The sequence below is a fragment of the Liolophura sinensis genome, chromosome 6, assembly GCF_032854445.1.
Source record: "Liolophura sinensis isolate JHLJ2023 chromosome 6, CUHK_Ljap_v2, whole genome shotgun sequence".
Lineage (NCBI taxonomy): Eukaryota > Metazoa > Mollusca > Polyplacophora > Chitonida > Chitonidae > Liolophura > Liolophura sinensis.
This window is the reverse complement of record NC_088300.1, coordinates 9,461,978-9,482,761: the sequence shown is the minus strand read 5'-3', so window position 1 is coordinate 9,482,761 and position 20,784 is coordinate 9,461,978. Positions and strand designations below refer to the sequence as shown.

At 41.6% G+C, this 20,784-nt stretch overlaps 1 long non-coding RNA gene across 1 annotated transcript; it reads left to right on the top strand.

Annotated features, from left to right (window-relative positions):
- Positions 1-1,614: 1,614 nt before the first annotated feature.
- On the top strand, positions 1,615-19,039 carry LOC135466411 (uncharacterized). Its single transcript, XR_010444114.1, has 4 exons — positions 1,615-1,707; positions 8,464-8,499; positions 12,224-12,309; positions 18,945-19,039. It is a non-coding gene; the product is annotated as an uncharacterized LOC135466411 (long non-coding RNA).
- Positions 19,040-20,784: the final 1,745 nt, after the last annotated feature.

Genomic DNA, 20,784 nt, shown 5'->3' with positions numbered 1-20,784 from the left:
TTCCAACCTTTCCTTTTCATGGTACAGGGGATCTACTGATTTGATACAAGGGCCTGTGCTCGTTATTAATATCAGTATGAGAGTTGAACAACTCCAGTGTGTCCAGAAGTGTCCCAATTCCTTCATATATCATATTACTGGTAATCGTGACTAGTTCAGTCGTTAAGGTATCACACTGGTATCCTGACGCATGGCATTTGTCAGAAAGTGTGCATATCTGTATTTGATCTGTATCTTTTTCCTTCACAGCACAACAACCAACAAATCAAAATAATCCTCACAACGCATATAATATACAGATCATATCCACACACTATAATAAGAACCTTGAGAAAAGGTTGGACAGTATACAGAGTCTGTGGCAGCCCTGTGGGGTCTGCCCTATAGACATATATACTAAATATGTTCATCCTGGAGAACAGGTTGGACAATCTGGAGAAAAGGTTGGACAGTATACAGAGTCTGTGGCAGTCCTGTGGGTGTCTGCCCTATAGACTTATATACTAAATGTGTTTATCCTGGAGAAAAGTTCTGAAAGTTATCTGATATGAGCATAATGACAGGTTATCACTGGCTTTCAATCTAACAGTAAGAAACACAAAAATAAAGAATTACATGAGGGTTGCATAGTCCATTACAAGTGACCCTGTAAAGTAATAACTATCAAAGATGTTTGAAAGTTATTAATTTATGTAATTTACTTCTAAATTTAATATAACAAACACTGCACATTATCTTTTACATGCAACTAACCTGTACTGTCTGTTTTTTGTGGCTTGATATCCCCCCCCCCCCCCAACCATGAAAGGAAAGCCATCAAAATCAACATGGCTACCATCACATCTCGTCAATCTTGCCATTATATGTAATGATTTTTGAGATCTGTTGAGAAATTAAATGATTTGTTCATTTATTTATATATCTGTTCATTTATTTATTTATCTGGTTTATTGTGTTTTATGGCTAAACCAAGAATGCTTCACTTGCATGATGTACAGTGTGCCAATGCCAGTAAATTACACTGAACATAAGTTAACTTAACAAAAAAAATAACTACAACTTGCCTCCGTTTCCGAAATATTTGTCCACTTTATACAGGATGCTCTTCGAAATTGCATCATCAACCTCAGTCAGTATGCTGACGATAGGCATGATAACTGTCTCAGTCAAAATCTGGTCACTGCCGTATCTGTCAGCGGCTGAAATACTTGGCTCCTTGTGTCTAAGAAATACTTTGCTCCTTCTGTCTAAATTCTTCTTTTCCCGCCATGATCGAAACCAGTAACGTTGCTCGTACAGGTTACTCGTTATATTTATTCATGTCTTATTGCTTAATATTCATGACTAGTGGTTAAGCCACGCCTACCTTGAGCAAGGTTTAGAATCTTACCCTTTAGTTGCGATTTTAATCTCCGGTTAATTCTGAACAATTTTCTGACAGAAATTTAGCTAGAGTGAAGTATACTGCAGTAATAACCTCTGTCTTAGCATTTTTTGCCACCCTTGAGGTACCCAGATATCCTTGCGCGATCCATGTGGGTTTCTTTCGGTTCTTGCGGTAAACCCACGGGCCGGTTTTACGTTGGCTGTGCGCCTGCGCCAACAGTTGTTCCTGGAAAAGTTACTTTCGGTTTGGACGACGAAGGCCAAGAGGAAGACCTACAATTAAGAAGCAGTGCGGATTATCGACGACTTAATGAATGTCAAGTAAGACAAACCTTTCACTTTTTGTCGTCTTGATACACTAGTTAAAACAGGGTTAAGACACTGACTGGAAGGAAAGGCATGAAAGTGTGAAGGGTGACAAGCTGGTTTCTGACGGCATTTGCGCAAGATCTTGTTCCACATGTAAATTCTTAGAAATAGACTATATTTCAAATGCACGTGTTTTCAGGGAAGAAGTATCAGCTAATACCCTCCCAACACCTGGGAATGTTAACCTTTCATTTTTTTCCCCTCCTCGTTTCTAAAGCTTCCACGTCACTAGCGACCATTAAGGCGTAGTTGTACAAAATAACATCACGAAAACTCACACTATGTAGAAAGCTGAAAATTATACAAATCCGACTGATACAGGATTGCTGACGGATTCAGAAATAGGCAGTTTCGTATTCTCTAAGACGGGTCGGAAGTTGGGGGTCATGTGACCACCCTTTCATGTTGAAAACAAAATGGCCACCCAATGTTAAAGCATTAGAGGGAAAAGGTCATTTTTTGCTACTTCGCTAGTGACCAGTAATATCTATAATTGTACAAAATAGCATTACGAAAGCTCTGCAGAAATACTCATACTACCGGGTATCTGGAAAGCTGAAAATTATACAAATCCAACAGGATACAAGAACATGATCACAAATAGGCATTTTCCTATGCAGTAACGTTGGGAGGATCATTTTCTCCATCCCCATTTGTTACAAAGGAGATCACATTGTTTCTAGCTTCCAATCTATTTTACAGAATGCAGTAAAGTTGGGAGAGGATCGTTTTCTTCACCCACGCTGTTTGTCACTAAGGAGATCACGTGGTCTCTAGTTTCTGATTCATCTCAGAGAATTTCAGTTTCTGCATGAGAACTTCAACCAAACTGCACAGTTAGTCTGCACTAACAAAACTACCATGTCACACAGACATTTAAATCCAATTACCAGGATTTAATAAGCAATATAAGCTGATGAATTTATGAAAATATCTAGAAAATCGTCCTTAGGCCATTAATTTGACACCTGATTCCATGTTTCCATCTTACCTGGTTGTGGAATGTAACTCTTAAATCAATCAACACAAAGTATTGTGAGAGTTGCGGAGAGAAACTGCTTCTAATGTGTTGGATTGAGAGTAAGGAACATTTACTGCATCTTCACGCGGGCAGAAAAATTTCCCTAGCGTAAATTGATTGGCTGTAACCATCTGTCGCCATTTTGATAACTTGCGAGAAAGAACAAGACTGAAGCGACTGGTGCCATCTAATGTCAGGAGGAGGGAACCAGCCAAATGGGCGACTAAATTTGCCCAGTGTGTTACTATAATGATTGCCATAGGTATTGTCTCCCTTGAATGACCATGTTTTTTTATGCGCTTACATCGATCACGTGACTTGTGTGCATGACTATCAGAATGAGATGGCGGCCAAATGGGGTGTAATGTCTAAGAATGTATTTATTTTGTGAATTTGTGTGGTTGCTATGGATTAATTTTGGTTCGACAAGACTCAGAACAGGTTAGTTGATTATGCACGTGTGAAGATGTGGTAAATGTTCCTTACTGTTGATCAATCATATTATAAGCATTTTCTCTCCATAACTCTCTAAACACTTCAGGTTGCCCGATTTAAGAGTTGTATTCTGCAATTACATCTCACCTTTTGTGAAACTGAAATTGCTCTCAAAGAAATGAAATGAGAGCTTTGGGTAATGAGGTGGAGAATATTATAAAATGACAGGAACAAGCAGATTTATGTGTGGAACTGAATGTTAGAATCGTTTAGGCTTCATCAAACAATAAAATAAGTGAAAAACGTGCCGATAGTTGTTGAAAGATTTGATCAATGCACTGTTATGCCCAGAAGTCATTAACAAGAGATGCCTATCATGTAAAATCAAAGAGATTAGGTGAATTTGTTTCTACATATCATCCAGGATAATTTCTACATGAAGAGGATAATGGAATCTTACTGTAGGTGGAGGCCTATAGATTGATCCTTTGTTCCTAACACAAATTTATCTGCCCACTGATGGAGAAAAACTTCAGTGAGGTAATACAAAATCATGTTTATTTCTACCACTGGTCTACATATAAAAATCATTTAGTTGCAGAGTGTAGTAACTCTTGGAGAGACAATACAGTTGTGAGAGTTACGGAAAGAAACAGCCCGAGATGTCTCGGATTGATGGTAAAGAACAATTTTCCGCTGTTTACAGGTGCATTTTATCTTCTCTGGCATAAATTGATTTCAGGCGGGGGTGGTAATTAAATAACCTTTTGTGAGACTGACCAAACTAAAACGATCTATGGCATGTACCATCACTGTCAATCCAACATATTTGCATTGCTGCATAGGAGTTACTGCACTCCTGTTACTGTTACTGAATAGTTATTGCACTGACTAGGAATTACTGCACTCCTGTTACTGTTACTGAATAGTAATTGCACTGACTAGGAGTTACTGCACTCCTGTTACTGTTACTGAATAGTTATTGCACTGACTAGGAGTAACTGCACTCCTGTTACTGTTACTGAATAGTTTATTGCACTGACTAGGAGTTACTGAAACTCCTGTTACTGTTACTGAATAGTTATTGCACTGAATAGGAGTTACTGCAGTTACAAAGGTGAGAAATCAATCAACTCAGTTAAGTACTGCTTCCTGATGCTGAAATTTGCATTTATACCTAAACCAACTTTGCCCAGTACTGGGACGAACAGTAACTTCCTTGGTATGCGTGTAGGTTGTGTCATTATTAAACCAACTGAGTTGATTCAAGTTCATTTGTCTAAAGTTTATTTCTTGTAAATACACAGTGGACTAGATGTAAAAAACACAACAAACAAAGATCTCCAAGCATTTGTGTAACAGCACTAAAACATATATGCACAGGCCTACACATGAAAGCAAGGCATTTTTGGAGCATTGTTGATCATACTGGAAATCTGTTTCATACTGATGAATCTGTTTCATACACACCAAGGTAAAACTGATTCAATCTTAGGATATAATACAACATTTACTAGCTCTGTGTTTCAGGAAAAGAGGGCCATCCGTGACTGAGGGGGTTAACCAAGGGACCTCTCACAAATGTAGTCGCTTTGAGTCCAGCTCTGCCCGGTTTCCTCCCAATGCTGGCCGCCGTCATATAAGTGACATATTCTTGAAACACTAATTAAATAAATAAATAAATAAATGTTTTAGGGAAGTCTAGTAAGGACTGAATGATCGTGTTTGAACTTCATCACTCAGATCTAGTAGGTCAGTGAACCTTGCCATGATTTATTCAATGAAATACATGGGAAACAAAGTGACAGAAAGTGACCTTACTGCATTATTCATATCCTGTAATTCTCAGTATCATCTCTGCTTATGACTAAGATAGAAGTTCATGAAACTTGAAGGTCTTCACAGACTTTTGCCCAAAACTTAGTATGAGTCAATCCTTCGCACCTGGCACCGTTAATAGTGTACTGATTAAAATCAAGTTTAAAATCAAGCCAGTTTATTCAATAGAAATAAGATGTGTTGTAAATGGAGATAAAAAGCAGACCAAGTGGCATGGTCAGTATGGACAAGTTGTTGATATTAATTGGCAAATTAAGATTCATTGTATTGATTGGAAAGCCTGAAACATTTCTGCATTAGGTAATTAAGTCACTATACAATGACCAGCTTTATACTGATGATCCTAATAATTCATGCACACAACTAGTAAATGAGTTACAGACAAGCTGTGTACACACATGTAGTGGTCAAGTGCAATGTACATGTAAAATAGTTATAATAGACATGTGACATACGAATAGTTAAATCAAGCTATAGACTGGGCAGTCAACTGGTGTCCAGCTTGCTAATATGCAGAGTTAAATAGATTAAGTGTGGGGATTAACTTTCCACGTGCATTTGACTAATCAGTCAGTGTTTGTAATTAAAGAACAAGTCCATACCTGAAACCAGCAACTGTTACTAATAGTGAGGTAAACAAACAATTGTAAGTTTAAATATGGTTGTTTCTCCAGTAGAGAAAAGAAGGAAGAAAGGTTTGGGAGTTTACCTGTAAGGACCTCAGAGTCTGGTCACTCACATGCTGTTATGTATAATAAATGCCTGTTGTTACTGAGAACGCCTTGGAGAGTTTTCCTATCTACGTTAGATATGGAATGAAGATAAATGACGGTGACCATCACGGTCTTAATATGTTAGTATAAATCTCATTAGCCTATGTTCTCAATCTGTACAAGAATGGAATTATGGTATTATCGGCATAGGTGTGCACAGTGGCTATACGCACCGCTGCTATGGACTCGAATTTTGAGAGAAATTATCGAGTGGGGAAAAATATTTCTAGTGACAACACGAAGACAGAATAAATTTGCCATAAATAAGTTCATAACAGAGCACGAACAGTGGCAATTTCGGATCACCCCAGATAAAGCAGAGTAATTGTATTATGTATAACATGGGTCAGTCAAGGAAAGGTTATAGGGATATCATCACACTTTTCCAGTTAGTAGAATGAGCAGTAGAAAACATCCAGCCAAGACACACAAACTTTTATTTCCTTTGTGATAAACTGTCAGAAAAATTTTAACAGAACTTCAGAATTTATCCTGTTTTGTACATTTGTCCTCGTTATGAAAATTTGCAGTGGATAATGGATTGTGCATGGATAATGGATCCATGGATAATGGCTTGTGAATGGATAATGGATTGTGCATAGATAATGGGCTGTGCATGGATAATGGGCTGTGCATGGATAATGGGCTGTGCATGGTAAATGGGCTGTGCATAGATAATGGGCTGCGCATGCATAATGGGCTGTGCATGGTAAATGGGCTGTGCATAGATAATGGGCTGTGCATGGATAATGGGCTGTGCATGGATAATGGGCTGTGTGTGGATAATGGGATAATACTTATAGAACAGTGACCTATTTACTTCCTGGGGTCATATTTCTCTAGAATCCAGGATAAGAGCCCCGGCAGACAAATAGCCTGCGGACAAAAATCCTGCGGACAAAAGCCCCCTTGTCTTAATTAACCAATCTCTGTGTGCGTCTTCAGTGGCAATGGCAGTAGCACTTTTGATCCCCCTAAAAAAAGAAAAAAGAAAATAAATCAAAAGTAAAGTTGAACCAATTGAATGGTCACGTACAAAATGAAGGCCCTTGCACACATGTGCACTGTTGACTGTTGAGCACATAATACTACAATGACTATAATGACTAGGGTTTTTGCATAGTGGAGTTTTCATTCGTCCCCCATTTTTCCAGACTACAAGGTAATAAGATGACAAGAGTACTTCCTTTGAACCTAAATGTACCAGAAACTCCTTGCACTGCAAGATCTCAGCTTGAGGGTTGAGAACAGGCTACAACATCAACACCATGCAAGATTCTCCATCTCCATCTCTGGATTTTATGCTTCTCTCCTCTTGGCTTATGCTATTCACCGGCTTGTTGGCACTGTCATCCTCAGCTTCACTTTGCTTCGATTCAAGCTGACTATGATTTATGTTTTTATTTACTATGACCAAAACCGAAGCTAAGAACTCCAGCACAAAGAGTGAGTTGTAGGTTTATGCAGAATCCTATCCATGCCTTATGACCTCGTTCATTCTAGAGAAATACATCACTGACAAATGACCAGGTCACTTCTTCCTTCCTTGATGGAGAAATAAAAATATTAATGTAGATTTTGACTGGCATTTAATTCATTGTGTTCTTTAAGTTTTTATCAGGAATTGCATTCAGGAACTATTTTTTTAACCTGCTCTAGTTTAGCACTGGCTACAAAACCATAACATTCATGTTAATGAAGATAATTTTGTATTTAACTGCAATAGCACAATTATGATGTCACGGCAAATATTCATGAGGTCTTTTGTTGGCTTCTTATTAGACAAACCTTAAACATGTCGGGACATTAGAGAATGTCAGTTTTGTTAAAAAATGTGGTTTCAACTTTTTATCTCTTTTACAGACAGTTTCCAGAATCTAAATGTCTTAGTGGCAGATCATACACTTTTGAGAGACAGTTTTCCAAATTTAACCTTTTGTTTAAGCTTAAAGCACTATAGCTTCAACTTTTATGTGCGTCCTACTTCAGGCATGCATTCCTTGCAAAGTTTCTAACTCCAACATCAAGCTCTGCTATTTGAGATATAGTTGTACCAAACATGGACAAATGTCCACTCTTGTGAATCCTGTTGTTGATTCATCTTGGATAGAATCTACCATTTTACCTGAAGTTGATTTTATTTCATGTCACTCATGGACATTTTTTTTCCAGGAAAACCTAATGGGTCTGGGGGTTATATGTATCAAAAGTCTTAAGACTTAAGTCAAATATTCAAATACATACGCGTAGCGTAATGACCTAGGAGCCTCTCACCAGTGTGGTCGCTGTGAGTTCAAGTCCAGCTCATGCTGGCAGGAAGGCCTGCCAACAGCCTACATATGGTCGTGGGCTTCTGCCAGGCTGTGCCTGGTTTCCTCCCACCATAATGCTGGCGGTGGTGCTAAAAGGGAAATATTCTTGAGTAGGGCGTAAAACACCAATCAAACAAATAAATCAATCAATCAAAAACATAAAGCTAAACTGATTCTTTACCCCAGCATAATGTACCATTCACAATCTGAGTTTTTTCCTTTTCTAAGTTTGACTATTAAAGCCCATGCAATGTATGAGTTAAGTTTAAAGTTGGCTGATATGTACAAGCCCATGACTATCAGTGCCATCTTATGTGCTGTGTTTCAGTGACTGCTGATTCTATCATGGCTACTTCTGCTTCAGGTAAGACTTAGCTTAGGCCATCATTAAAAAAGCTTAATTTAAACTTATGTGTAATGAAAATATAGGTATTTAGAAAAAATAAATACAGTCATAGATCTCAAGTTTGGTATGTACAAAGAAATACTCTCGATGCCAAAACACAGACCCGTCACTCGCAACACGCCCACACACGAGAGACACAAACTCATCTCAGCACACTTGGACGTGGGTGGGCAAAGGAGTGTAGGTCAGTCCCAGCACATTTGGGCATGGGTGGGCACAAGCCTGTTAGTGAGCCCCAACACACTCACACATGGATGAGCACAGGCCCATTCCAACACCCTCGTGCACAGGTGGGTATCTACCCCTTAGCCCCAACACACTCAGAACTTTGTGGACACAGGCCCATCACATCACATTCACTCCTATGTGGACACAGACCCATCCCACCACACTCATATCTTGGTCAGTCAGTACCAACACACAAGGACATGTATGGGCACAGACCCATCCTACCACACTTATATCTGGGTCAGTCAGTCCCAACACACTCGGACATGTATGGGCACAGACCCATCCCACCACACTCATATCTGGGTCAGTCAGTCCCAACACACTCGGACATGTATCTGTACAGACCCATCCCACCACACTCATCTTGGTCAGTCAATACCAACACACAAGGACATGTATGGGCACAGACCCATTGCACCACACTCATATCTGGGTCAGTCAGTCCCAACACACTCGGACATGTATGGGCACAGACCCATCCCACCACACTCATGTCTGGGCCAGTCAGTCCCAACACACACGGACATGTATGGGCACAGGCCCATTCCACCACACTCATATCTGGGTAAGTCAGTCCCAACACACACTGACATGTATGGACACAGACCCATCCCACCACACTCATATCTGGGAAAGTCAGTCCCAACACACTCGGACATGTATGGGCACAGACCCATCCCACCACACTCATGTCTGGGTCAGTCAGTCCCAACACACACTGACATATATGGACACAGGCCCATCCCACCACACTCATATCTGGGTCAGTCAGTCCCAACACAAACGGACATGTATGGGCACAGACCCATCCCACCACACTCATGTCTGGGTCAGTCAGTCCCAACACACACTGACATATATGGACACAGACCCATCCCACCACACTCATATCTGGGTAAGTCAGTCCCAACACACACAGACATGTATGGGCACAGACCCATCCCACCACACTCATATCTGGGTTAGTCAGTCCCAACACACAAGGACATGTATGGACACAGACCCATCCCACCACACTCATATCTGGGAAAGTCAGTCCCAACACACAAGGACATGTATGGGCACAGACCCATCCCACCACACTCATGTCTGGGTCAGTCAGTCCCAACACACATGGACTTGTATGGGCACAGACCCATCCCACCACACTCATGTCTGGGTCAGTCAGTCCCAACACACAAGGACATGTATGGGCACAGAGCCATCCCACCACACTCATATCTGGGTCAGTCAGTCCCAACACACACGGACATGTATGGGTACAGAGCCATCCCATCACACTCATATCTGGGTCAGTCAGTCCCAACACACACGGACATGTATGGGCATAGAGCCATCCCATGGCACTCATGTCTGGGTTAGTCAGTCCCAACACACACTGACATGTATGGGCACAGACCCATCCCACCACACTCATATCTGGGTAAGTCAGTCCCAACACACACGGACATGTATGGACACAGACCCATCCCACCACACTCATATCTGGGAAAGTCAGTCCCAACACACTCGGACATGTATGGGCACAGACCCATCCCATGGCACTCATGTCTGGGTTAGTCAGTCCCAACACACATGGACGTGAATGGACACAGACCCATCTTACCACACTCATATCTGGGTAAGTCAGTCTCAACACACACGGACATGTATGGGCACAGACCCATTCCAAGACACTTAGACCTTTGTGGGCACAGACCCATCTTAACACTCTCCTAGTCAGTCCCAACACACATGGACATGTATGGACACAGACCCATTCCAACACACTTAGACCTTTGTGGGTACAGACCCATCCCACCACACTCATATCTGGGTAAGTCAGTCTCAACACACACGGACATGTATGGGCACAGACCCATTCCAAGACACTTAGACCTTTGTGGGCACAGACCCATCTTAACACTCTCCTAGTCAGTCCCAACACACATGGACATGTATGGACACAGACCCATTCCAACACACTTAGACCTTTGTGGGTACAGACCCATCCCACCACACTCATATCTGGGTAAGTCAGTCTCAACACACACGGACATGTATGGGCACAGACCCATTCCAAGACACTTAGACCTTTGTGGGCACAGACCCATCTTAACACCCTCCTAGTCAGTCCCAACACACATGGACATGTATGGACACAGACCCATCCTACCACACTCATATCTGGGTCAGTCAGTCCCAACACACTCAGACATGTATGAGCACAGGCCCATTCCAACAAACTTAAACCTGGGTGGGCACCTACCTGTCACTCTCAACAGTCCCATCCCATCACACTCACACCTGTGTGAGCACAGACCCATCCCATGACCTTCACGCCTCTGTGGAACCTATCCCAATGAACTCACGCGCACTGAGCATTTGTCAGTCTCAACGCACTTGTGAATGTGTGGGCAAAGATTTGCCAATTCCAACACACACTTGCACTCGTGGAGGGCACAGACCCGTCCCAATACATTCACACCTAGTCTTCACACACTCAGACCGTGGCAAGTACAGTCACCTCAGTCCTAACACACTCAGACCTGGGTGAGCACAGACACTTCAGTCTTAACACACTCAGCCCTGGGTGAGCACAGACACCCCAGCCCTAACACACTCAGATCTGGATGAGCACATACCCTTCAGTCCTAACACACTCGGATCTGGGTGAGCACAGACCATTCAGTCCTAACACACTCAGATCTGGGTGAGCACATACCCTTCAGTCCTAACACACTCAGATCTGGGTGAGCACAGACACCTCAGTCCTAACACACTCAGATCTGTGTGAACACAGACACTTCAGTTCTAACACACTCAGACCTGGGTGAGCACAGACACCTCAGTCCTAACACACTAAGACCTGGGTGAGCACAGATCTTTCAGCCCTAACATACTCAGACCTGTGTGAGTTTTGACCGTTCAGTCATAACACACAGTCCTGTGTGAGCACAGACTCCTCAGTCCTAACACATACATACCTGGGTGGACACAGACTCTTCAGCCAAAATATGCAGACCCGGGTGAGCACAGACCCTTTAATTGTAACACACTCAGACCTCAGTGAGCAAACAGACCCTTCAATCCCAACACACTTAGACATAGGTGACAGACATAGCATAAACAACAAACAGTGCAAAGAAACACATTCAGATCTGGGTGACTTTTCAGTCAACAAATACATACCTAGGACTCTTCAGCCCTAACACACTCAGACCTGGGCGAGCAGACAACTCTTGCACACTCAAATCCTGACCGTTGCACATTCTTTAAGCAAGAGCAATAGGACTTCCAGTGAATGGAGTACATGTTTCCATGTCCATGTAAATTCAAAAAAAGTACTCATTATTGTACTGGTCTTTTAATAGGATAATTTTATCTTTCTGTGTTAAAATGTGTTTCAAAATCAAAATCTACAACAGCAGTTGTCCACTTTTCTTCAGTATTGATTCCTCTCAAATTGTAGGAGTGGACGGTTGTCATGAGAGATCCCAAAGAGAGACACATGACTTTTATGAACTTTTGAAGGAACACACAGAGGAGTTAACAAAGGTTTGTATGAATGCTGTGACCTTAGAAAGCAGAAGTGTTCAGCCACACAGACACATTACAGGAGCTCCTTGCGGTCACTGTGAATTCAAGTTTAGCTCATGCTTGCTTCCTCTCCGTTGATAGGTGGGAAGGTCTGACAGCAATTTTCTGATGGTCGTGGGTTTCCTCCCAGGCTCTGTTTGGTTTCCTCTCACAGTAATGCTGGCCACTGTTGTACATGTATTCTTGACTATACTTCAAATATTTTTAATAGTGTGACCGATACCCTTGTTTTAAGGTAATTTGACTCAAATATTGACCTTTGACCCGTTCTTAAATGGCTCTTAGCACTGAGTAGGAACTCTTTTTTATAATTAGCATGTCTCAAGCTATCTGAAAAACATTTCCTCCTACATGACATGACCAATAAAAGTCATAATTAGTGTTAATTAGGCCGATTTTAAGTAGCGTACTGCATGGACTGGAAACTTGAAAATAGGCTTTTAGTGATCAGTTTGTCATGAAGGATGTATGAAATAAGTGTCATCCTCGTACTTAGTTGTGACGGATGCCCATGTTTTAAGATAATTTAGCCCAATTATTGACATTTAACCTGTTCTTAAATGGTGTTTAGCCTGTAGTTGGAACTTAAAAATTACATTTCATAATTAAGATATCTCAAGGTATCTTTTGGTAAAAAGAAATTCCCTGTACACATCATGATCTGTATAAGTCATAATTAGCGTTAATTAGGCTGTTCTAAAGTGGCTTAGTGCATGGGCTGGGAACTTAAGAATTGGCTTTTAATGATCAGGTTGTCATGAGGAATGTATAAAATGAGTTTCATCCTCGTACGCAATCGTGACCATAAAATTAGTTTGGGGTAATTTCAACCCCACCCGTAGTGGGACAGTGCACGGGTGCTACACCATTTTGACTTTTTCACGCATGGTTCTGTGTTGCAATGTGCTGGTTTGAACTGTATATTCTTCTGGCTTTGAAGGAAGATTTAAGATGTGTTTTTGTCAGAAGTGTGAAATGAAGGTTTGAGGTGGCTGTTGTCAACTTTGTGATGTAAAGGTTTCAGAAGGGCACTTTCTGACTGCTTTGATTTGAAGTGAAGGTTTGAGATGTCTGTTGTCATGGATGCAGTGTAAATGTTTAAGAAGGCCCCTGTCTGCCTGCTTGGATGTCAAGTGAAGGCTTTGGCTGTTACGTATACATTGTGAGGGTTTCAGAAGGGGCCTGTCTGCCTGCTTGGATGTCAAGTGAAGGCTTTGGCTGTTACGTATACATTGTGAGGGTTTCAGAAGGGGCCTGTCTGCCTGCTTGGATGCCAAGTGAAGGCTTTGGCTGTTACGGATACATTGTGAGGGTTTCAGAAGGGCCCTGTCTGCCTGCTTGAATGTCAAGTGAACGCTTTGGCTGTTACGGATAAATTGTGAGGGTTTCAGAAGGGCCCTGTCTGCCTGCTTGGATGTCAAGTGAAGGCTTTGGCTGTTACGGATAAATTGTGAGGGTTTCAGAAGGGCCCTGTCTGCCTGCTTGGATGTCAAGTGAAGGCTTTGGCTGTTACATATACATTGTGAGGGTTTCAGAAGGGCCCTGTCTGCCTGCTTGGATGTCAAGTGAAGGCTTTGGCTGTTACAGATAAATTGTGAGGGTTTCAGAAGGGCCCTGTCTGCCTGCTTGGATGTCAAGTGAAGGCTTTGGCTGTTACGTATACATTGTGAGGGTTTCAGAAGGGCCCTGTCTGCCTGCTTGGATGTCAAGTGAAGGCTTTGGCTGTTAGGTATCCATTGTGGGGGTTTCAGAAGGGCCCTGTCTGCCTGCTTGGATGTCAAGTGAAGGCTTTGGCTGTTACAGATAAATTGTGAGGGTTTCAGAAGGGCCCTGTCTGCCTGCGTGGATGTCAAGTGAACGCTTTGGCTGTTACGTATCCATTGTGAGGGTTTCAGAAGGGCACTATCTGACTGCTGGATTGTGAAGTGAAAGTTTGAGATGTCTGTTGTCATGGATGTGATATGATTGTTTCAGAAAGGCATTCTCTGACAGCTTAGATTTGGAGTGAAGGCTTGAGGTGTCTTTTGTCAGGGATACTATGTAAATGTTTCTCTTTTTGTACGCTGTTGTGTGGATTGTATGAAGGTACCAGAATAAGCTTTGTTGTGGTGAATCACATATCTGCCTTACATTCAGCAAGAGAAGCTTTCACTGAAGCAGAATGCTGGGAACGTAATTGAAGAGCTTTTTGAAAACAGATTCCGCCCCATAATATGCAGTACAAACCACGTGACAGAGTGTATTAAAAACGACCGGACAGCCAGGAATAAAAGGGCCCGGGGCTGTAGTGTTTGTTATGCACCGTGGTTCTTGTGTTCGAGTCCATGCCTGTCCATTATCCAATACATGATAATGCTTCCACACAAGACACTGCGCCTACATGTACCAAAAATGACACCCCGCTCTGTAGATGCACCAAACACTGATATCCCTGAAAGGGATCAGGAGTCAGATAAATCCTCGAGTACGGCGTAAAACACCAATCAAATAAATAAATAAATGGTTCAGATAAACGTCACAGTGAAGTGAAGCGGCTAAAAATGTAACTATACAATAACCAATGACCTTAAAAGGTGCAACTGGCCAGACTGATACATCTAAACATGGAGAAACTGGAGACACCTGTGAGGCGCAGGTAATTGGCCGTAGTGGAAAAAACACCGGTAAATACAAGAACTTGTTTACATGGCTTCATATAAGTCATCTGGTGTGGATATTCGGTTTGTGGATTGAATAACAAACAATAAGTGGTTATATTTATTCAGTTTGAGGTTGTTTTTTGAAAGAAATATTCAGAATTTTTCATAAAACCAGTTTGAACATATCCAAAGTTCAGCAAAGCAACCGGTTCGCATTATGAGTTATCTGTTTTTACGGAACTGTCCATCCTCCTGTGCGTAGATTAGAGGTAAGTAAGAAAGCAATTTTGGAACCAGAGGGGTGTATGAAATCAAGCATGGCAGATAATAAGCTTCTTTGCCATATCAGTCCTCACGAATATTTTGACAACCTTTGTCTTGGATCGTTCTGTTTTTGACATGAATGGAGCGCAAGTGACTGCATGTTAACACACGTGATCTGACTGGTTTCCTCCACCTGACGTCAGGTGGCGCTAATATTTTCAACTCCTTTCAAGGCTAGCATGCAGTTTGACTTCAGGTTTCGTTTCTGGGAGTTTGAATTTTGATAAATGGCTTATAGCAGCGAAAGTAAAACCCTCTTTGCCAGATGTGAACATTTACCAACGACATCAATTCGCCATAAAAGCTTCTTATTTGTTCAAAGACTGAACATGGAGATGTGTGTAAGACATGACTTCAGGCCATTGAAATCCATGACTTCAGGCCGTTAATTCATGACTGCTGAATATTTTTTAAAAGTGATGCCAAGACCAATTGCTCATGTTGTGAGTTTCAGTCAGTCTGATGCTCTAGGTTGTAAGTTGTGTATGTAGACAAAGTTGATACTGCGGGGAAAATGTGTCATAAACAGGTGGAAGCCCCAAACAGCTGTGTTCCAAAAGCTCATTCAGTGGCACAAGGTTGTGAAGAGCTTACAACGCAACACTTGCCATAATTTTCACCCACTTTTGCTATCGAATCTCTCTGGATGATTTTAGCTGTGGTTGCCTTAAAACATTGGGAACAACACTCCATGGACATATAAACAGCTTTCTTACAAGGAGCAGAAATGTCCAGAGATGTCTTCATAAAGCCACCTGTGAAAGCCAATGATAATGGAAAAATATGGCGGTTGCACAAATGTGTATACGGATTAGCTGATGCGTCCCTTTAGTGATACCAACGAGTGTGTTAGATCATGTTAAGTGTGGTTGTGTATGATCACAAGTGGATCCTGTTGTTTTCATTTGGACTGATAGTACAACACAAACAGTTTGTGGCGTACTTGGCTGTCATGTGGACAACTTCATATGGGGAGGTACTGAAAACACCACAATCCAGACAATTAAATCTTGCTTCAGGGTCGGCCATGAGGAAGAAAAGGGCTTCACATATGAGGGCATAGATATGTCTTCCTCAGGCACATATATACGGTTGGAGCAAAAGGACTACCCAGAATAGTCTACAACCCATTCCCATTACCAGGTCAAGGGTGCTGGAACCTCAGTCACCACTGTCTAAATATAAACCAGATGCTTACAGATCTAAAGTAGGACAGATCCTTTGGATTGCACATAAAAAAACACCAGATGTCCTGTTTGATACTACTAACTTGGCTGCCTCGCAAAAGAATGCAACGGTCCAAAACTTAGCTAATGTGAATAAGGTTATTCAAAAACTTAAATCCGAAGATGTGAAACTGAAGTTCCAGTGTCTAGATGATCAACAATCTCTGGGGTTAGTTGTGTCAAGCAATGCATCCTTGGTCAATTTGCCAGTTGGTGGAACACAGGGTGGACGCATCATTCCCCTGAAAGACAAAACTGGCCATTTCTGACCTTTAACCTGGCAGTCTAAAAAGGTTTGCAGCATTGCATGAAACTCCCTGGTTGGTGAAACTCTAGCTGAAGGTATGGATAATGCCGTTTATTTGGCCACATTATACTCGGAGCTAACCATTGGACAACCTAACCAAGCATATGACAGATTGTATGCCTCGCGGACAATAAAACCCTCCATGACACAGTGTACTCAACAAAATTTGTGGCTGACTACGACTTGAGATTAGTAGTCTTAAGGAAACGATTGGGCAAAATGTAATTAAGCAGGTGAAATGGATTCTAACTAAAACACAGCTGGCTGATTGTCTCACAAAAAAAGGTGCAACTTAGTTGAGACTGCTGTGATTTTTGGACTATGAAATGCTATTCATCGACTGTGAACTGGGATTCCGGGATTGTAAAATGAGTGATATAATTCTGGAACTTTGGGTTGTGCTCCTCATTGCTTGGACTGTGCTCTTTCATGATCTCCCTTTGACTGTTTGACACCACCCTGTTTATTAGGGCAATTATTTCTAAATATTAATTATATTTAAAATAGAGGGGAAGTTGTTAACTCTATGTGTAAGCTGTTGTGTGGATCGTATGACACCTGTACCTCCGAGAGAGAAGAGCGGTTTCCGGTGAGTGAGAGGGCATGGATTCATTGATGTGATGTAAAAGTTTCAGAATGACACTCTCTGACTGCTTGGGTGTGGAGAGAAGATTTGCATGGATTTGGAGAGAAGGTTTGAGGGCGTCTGTTGTCATGGATGTGATGTAAAAGTTTCAGAATGACACTCTCTGACTGCTTGGATGTGGAGAGAAGATTTGCTTGGATTTGGAGAGAAGGTTTGAGGGCGTCTGTTGTCATGGATGTGATGTAAAAGTTTCAGAATGACACTCTCTGACTACATGGATATGAAGTGAAGGTTTGAGATGTGTGTTGCCATCGATGTGATGCAAAAGCTTCAGAAGTGCACTCTTTGACTACATGAATATGAAGTGAAGGTTTGAGATGTGTGTTATCATGGATGCGATGTTAATCTTTCAGCAGGACACTCTCTGGCTGCTGGTTAGTGAAGTGAAGGTTTGAGATTTCTGTTGTCATGGATGTGATGTAAAGGTTTCAGAAAGGCACTGTCTGAGTGCTGGGATGTGAAATGAAGGTGTTAGATGTCTGTTGTCATGGATATGATGTAAAAGTTTCAGAAAGGCACCTTTTGACTGCTTTGATTGGAATTGAAGGTCAACATTCAGCATTTTGGAAAAGGATATATACAGTTTGGTTTTGGTCACAGCCTGGCTCACAAATAACATAATAATTGTGTTTGTGCTGACATGTAGCATAGAGATTATGACGTATGTCTTGTTATTGAAAACAAAGATCCGTCTGTAAAAGTAATTGAACTCTTTTACTATAATACTATTATGTGACATTTCGCCTCTTATGGAGTTAACAGAAATTCGCTAAGAGTGTATAATTTTCTGATCAAAGTCTCTATACTTTCTCCCTCGAAAGCTCGAAAATCACATTTTGCTTAGGAATAAAGTGTTGATCAAACTTCTAAACATCTTTGTCATAGTCTTTACTGTCATCATCATTCAAGGCCAGTGATTTAAAGATTGCTTCTGACTGCGAAACCATCGCGTAAATGAGAGAGCGAACCTGAACATTGCCATGTTCCTTGTCAAGCTTATTCGCCACCCGAACCTGCAGATGGTTGTGGCTTTCCCCCGGGCTGTGCCCGGTTTCCACCCACCATAATGCTGGCCGCCGTTGTATAAGTAAAATATTCTTGAGTACGACGTTAAACACCAATCAAATAAATAAATAAATAAATATTCGCCACCCGAAATTGGGTGAATCTTTCCTTCCACTCCTGCCATCTGGACGGCCGCTCAAAAGCATATGTTTCTGTTGGTTTGAACTTTCCCATTGTTCTAATGGGACCACTCTGACACCATGTCTTTATTGATAATGAGTCATAGCAAAGATTCGTCCATAAAAGAAACTAAACTCTTACTAACTCACAAGTGTATATGTGTCGTAACGACTGTAGTTCCTTTCAAACACAAAGGTTGCATCTTTCAGCATGTAATACCGTTATGTGACAACGTACATACACTTTCCTCCCCGCTCTTTATCCAGCTGCAGACTACAGAGAATGGAGGTGAGAGAAAGGAAATAACAGATACTTTGTGTACCCATGTGGAGCCATTTAAAAAATACTTGGAAGTGATGACTGGGCATGCAGAAAAGCCAAATAATGAAGACAAAGCCACGTCCACACACGAGAATAACCTCTCAGACATCAATGCAGGCTCCGATGTTGATGGTAAGAATCCAGGTAAGCTTTAATTACATATCTGCCATTTGGCGTGACATTACGTAACATGTGGTACGTTACATGGACAAGAATCATTGTTATGAAGAACTACATGAAGGCCTGAGTGGAAGCATTGCCCATAGGCTGATAAACAGTATTTAAGATTCAAACATTCTGAGAATAAAGCCAGTATTTAAATGGTCTGCTCTTATGAAGAGTCCAGCCAGTTGTGGGTCTCCGATCAATCAAGTAAGTCTTGATGTAAAATCAAGTAAAATGGAGATCCCACTTAAATCATGTCATCAAAACGTCTAACACTTGCTTACATGTATATTGTGTTGAATGTGACTTCTTACTTGGACATTTCAGAAGGACTGAAATTCCCAAGGCGCATTTCATCTTTTTTCCATTCAACCCCCACTGTGACTGTAAACGTGATGAGGATTATCGACTGTGATTTAAGAGGAGCAGATTTGGCCTTCCAGGATGCCTGCAAGAAAAAGATGGCAAATACTGTGAAGCTGAAATTCAAAAATGTAAAACATATAGATGTGACCCAACAATCTAATAAAGAAGTCTGTGTCCTGATTTGCCCCATTATGGATCGTCTTGGGTCATCCGTGGACAGTGCCATGCGCTCAGCACAATGTAAGTACTTCAGGACCAGAGAACATCGCAAAAAATGTTCTGCAAGCTTTGAATCAAATGTGTCTTTATGTCAAAAAATATATGGATAGGTCTGTAATGCTCAAACAAAATTAAACCAGGAGCACAGGGTTCAGTGTAAAACAAAATTTTTATAAAGCGTTATGTACAGTTACATAGCTCGTCAGGTACATACTGTAGAAAATCAGTCCAAGAGTGTATAAAAGGTTTGGAGCCAGCAAAGTTGAGCCGTCTTGTGGATATATTGTAACCATGTGGTCAGTGTTACACAACACCATGTGCCTGTTTAACATCCAGATGTCACAGAACACCATGTGCCTCTGTAACATCCAGATGTCACAGAACACCATGTGCCTGCTTAACATCCGAATGTCACAGATCACTGTGTGCCTGTCTAACATCCGGATGTCACAGATCACCGTGTGCCTGTCTAACATCTGGATGTCATGGAACACCGTGTGCCTGTCACAGAACACCATGTGCCTGTTTCACATCTGGATGTCACAGAACACCATGTGCCTGCCTAACATCCGGATGTCACAGATCACCGTGTGTCTGTCTAACATCCGGATGTCACGGAACACCGTGTGCCTGTCACAGAACACCATGTGCCTGTTTCACATCCGGATGTCACAGAACACCATGTGCCTGCCTAACATCCGGATGTCACAGAACACCATGTGCCTCTCTAACATCCGGATGTTACAGAGCACCATGTGCCTGCTTAACATCCAAATGTCAAAGATCACTGTGTGCCTGTTTCACATCCGGATGTCACAGAACACCATGTGCCTGCCTAACATCCGGATGTCACAGAAGACCATCACATTGTACTTCTCCAGATTTTCTGTGCTGGTTCAAGGAAACTTATTACATTGCTTCACAGCATCCAATTTTGGCAAAATTATGGCTCTTTTTACCAAATTTCAACTGTTTTAGCTGTTTTGAGTCCATAAGAGTTCATCGTGTTGAATTAAATGACTTTCTTTATTGTAC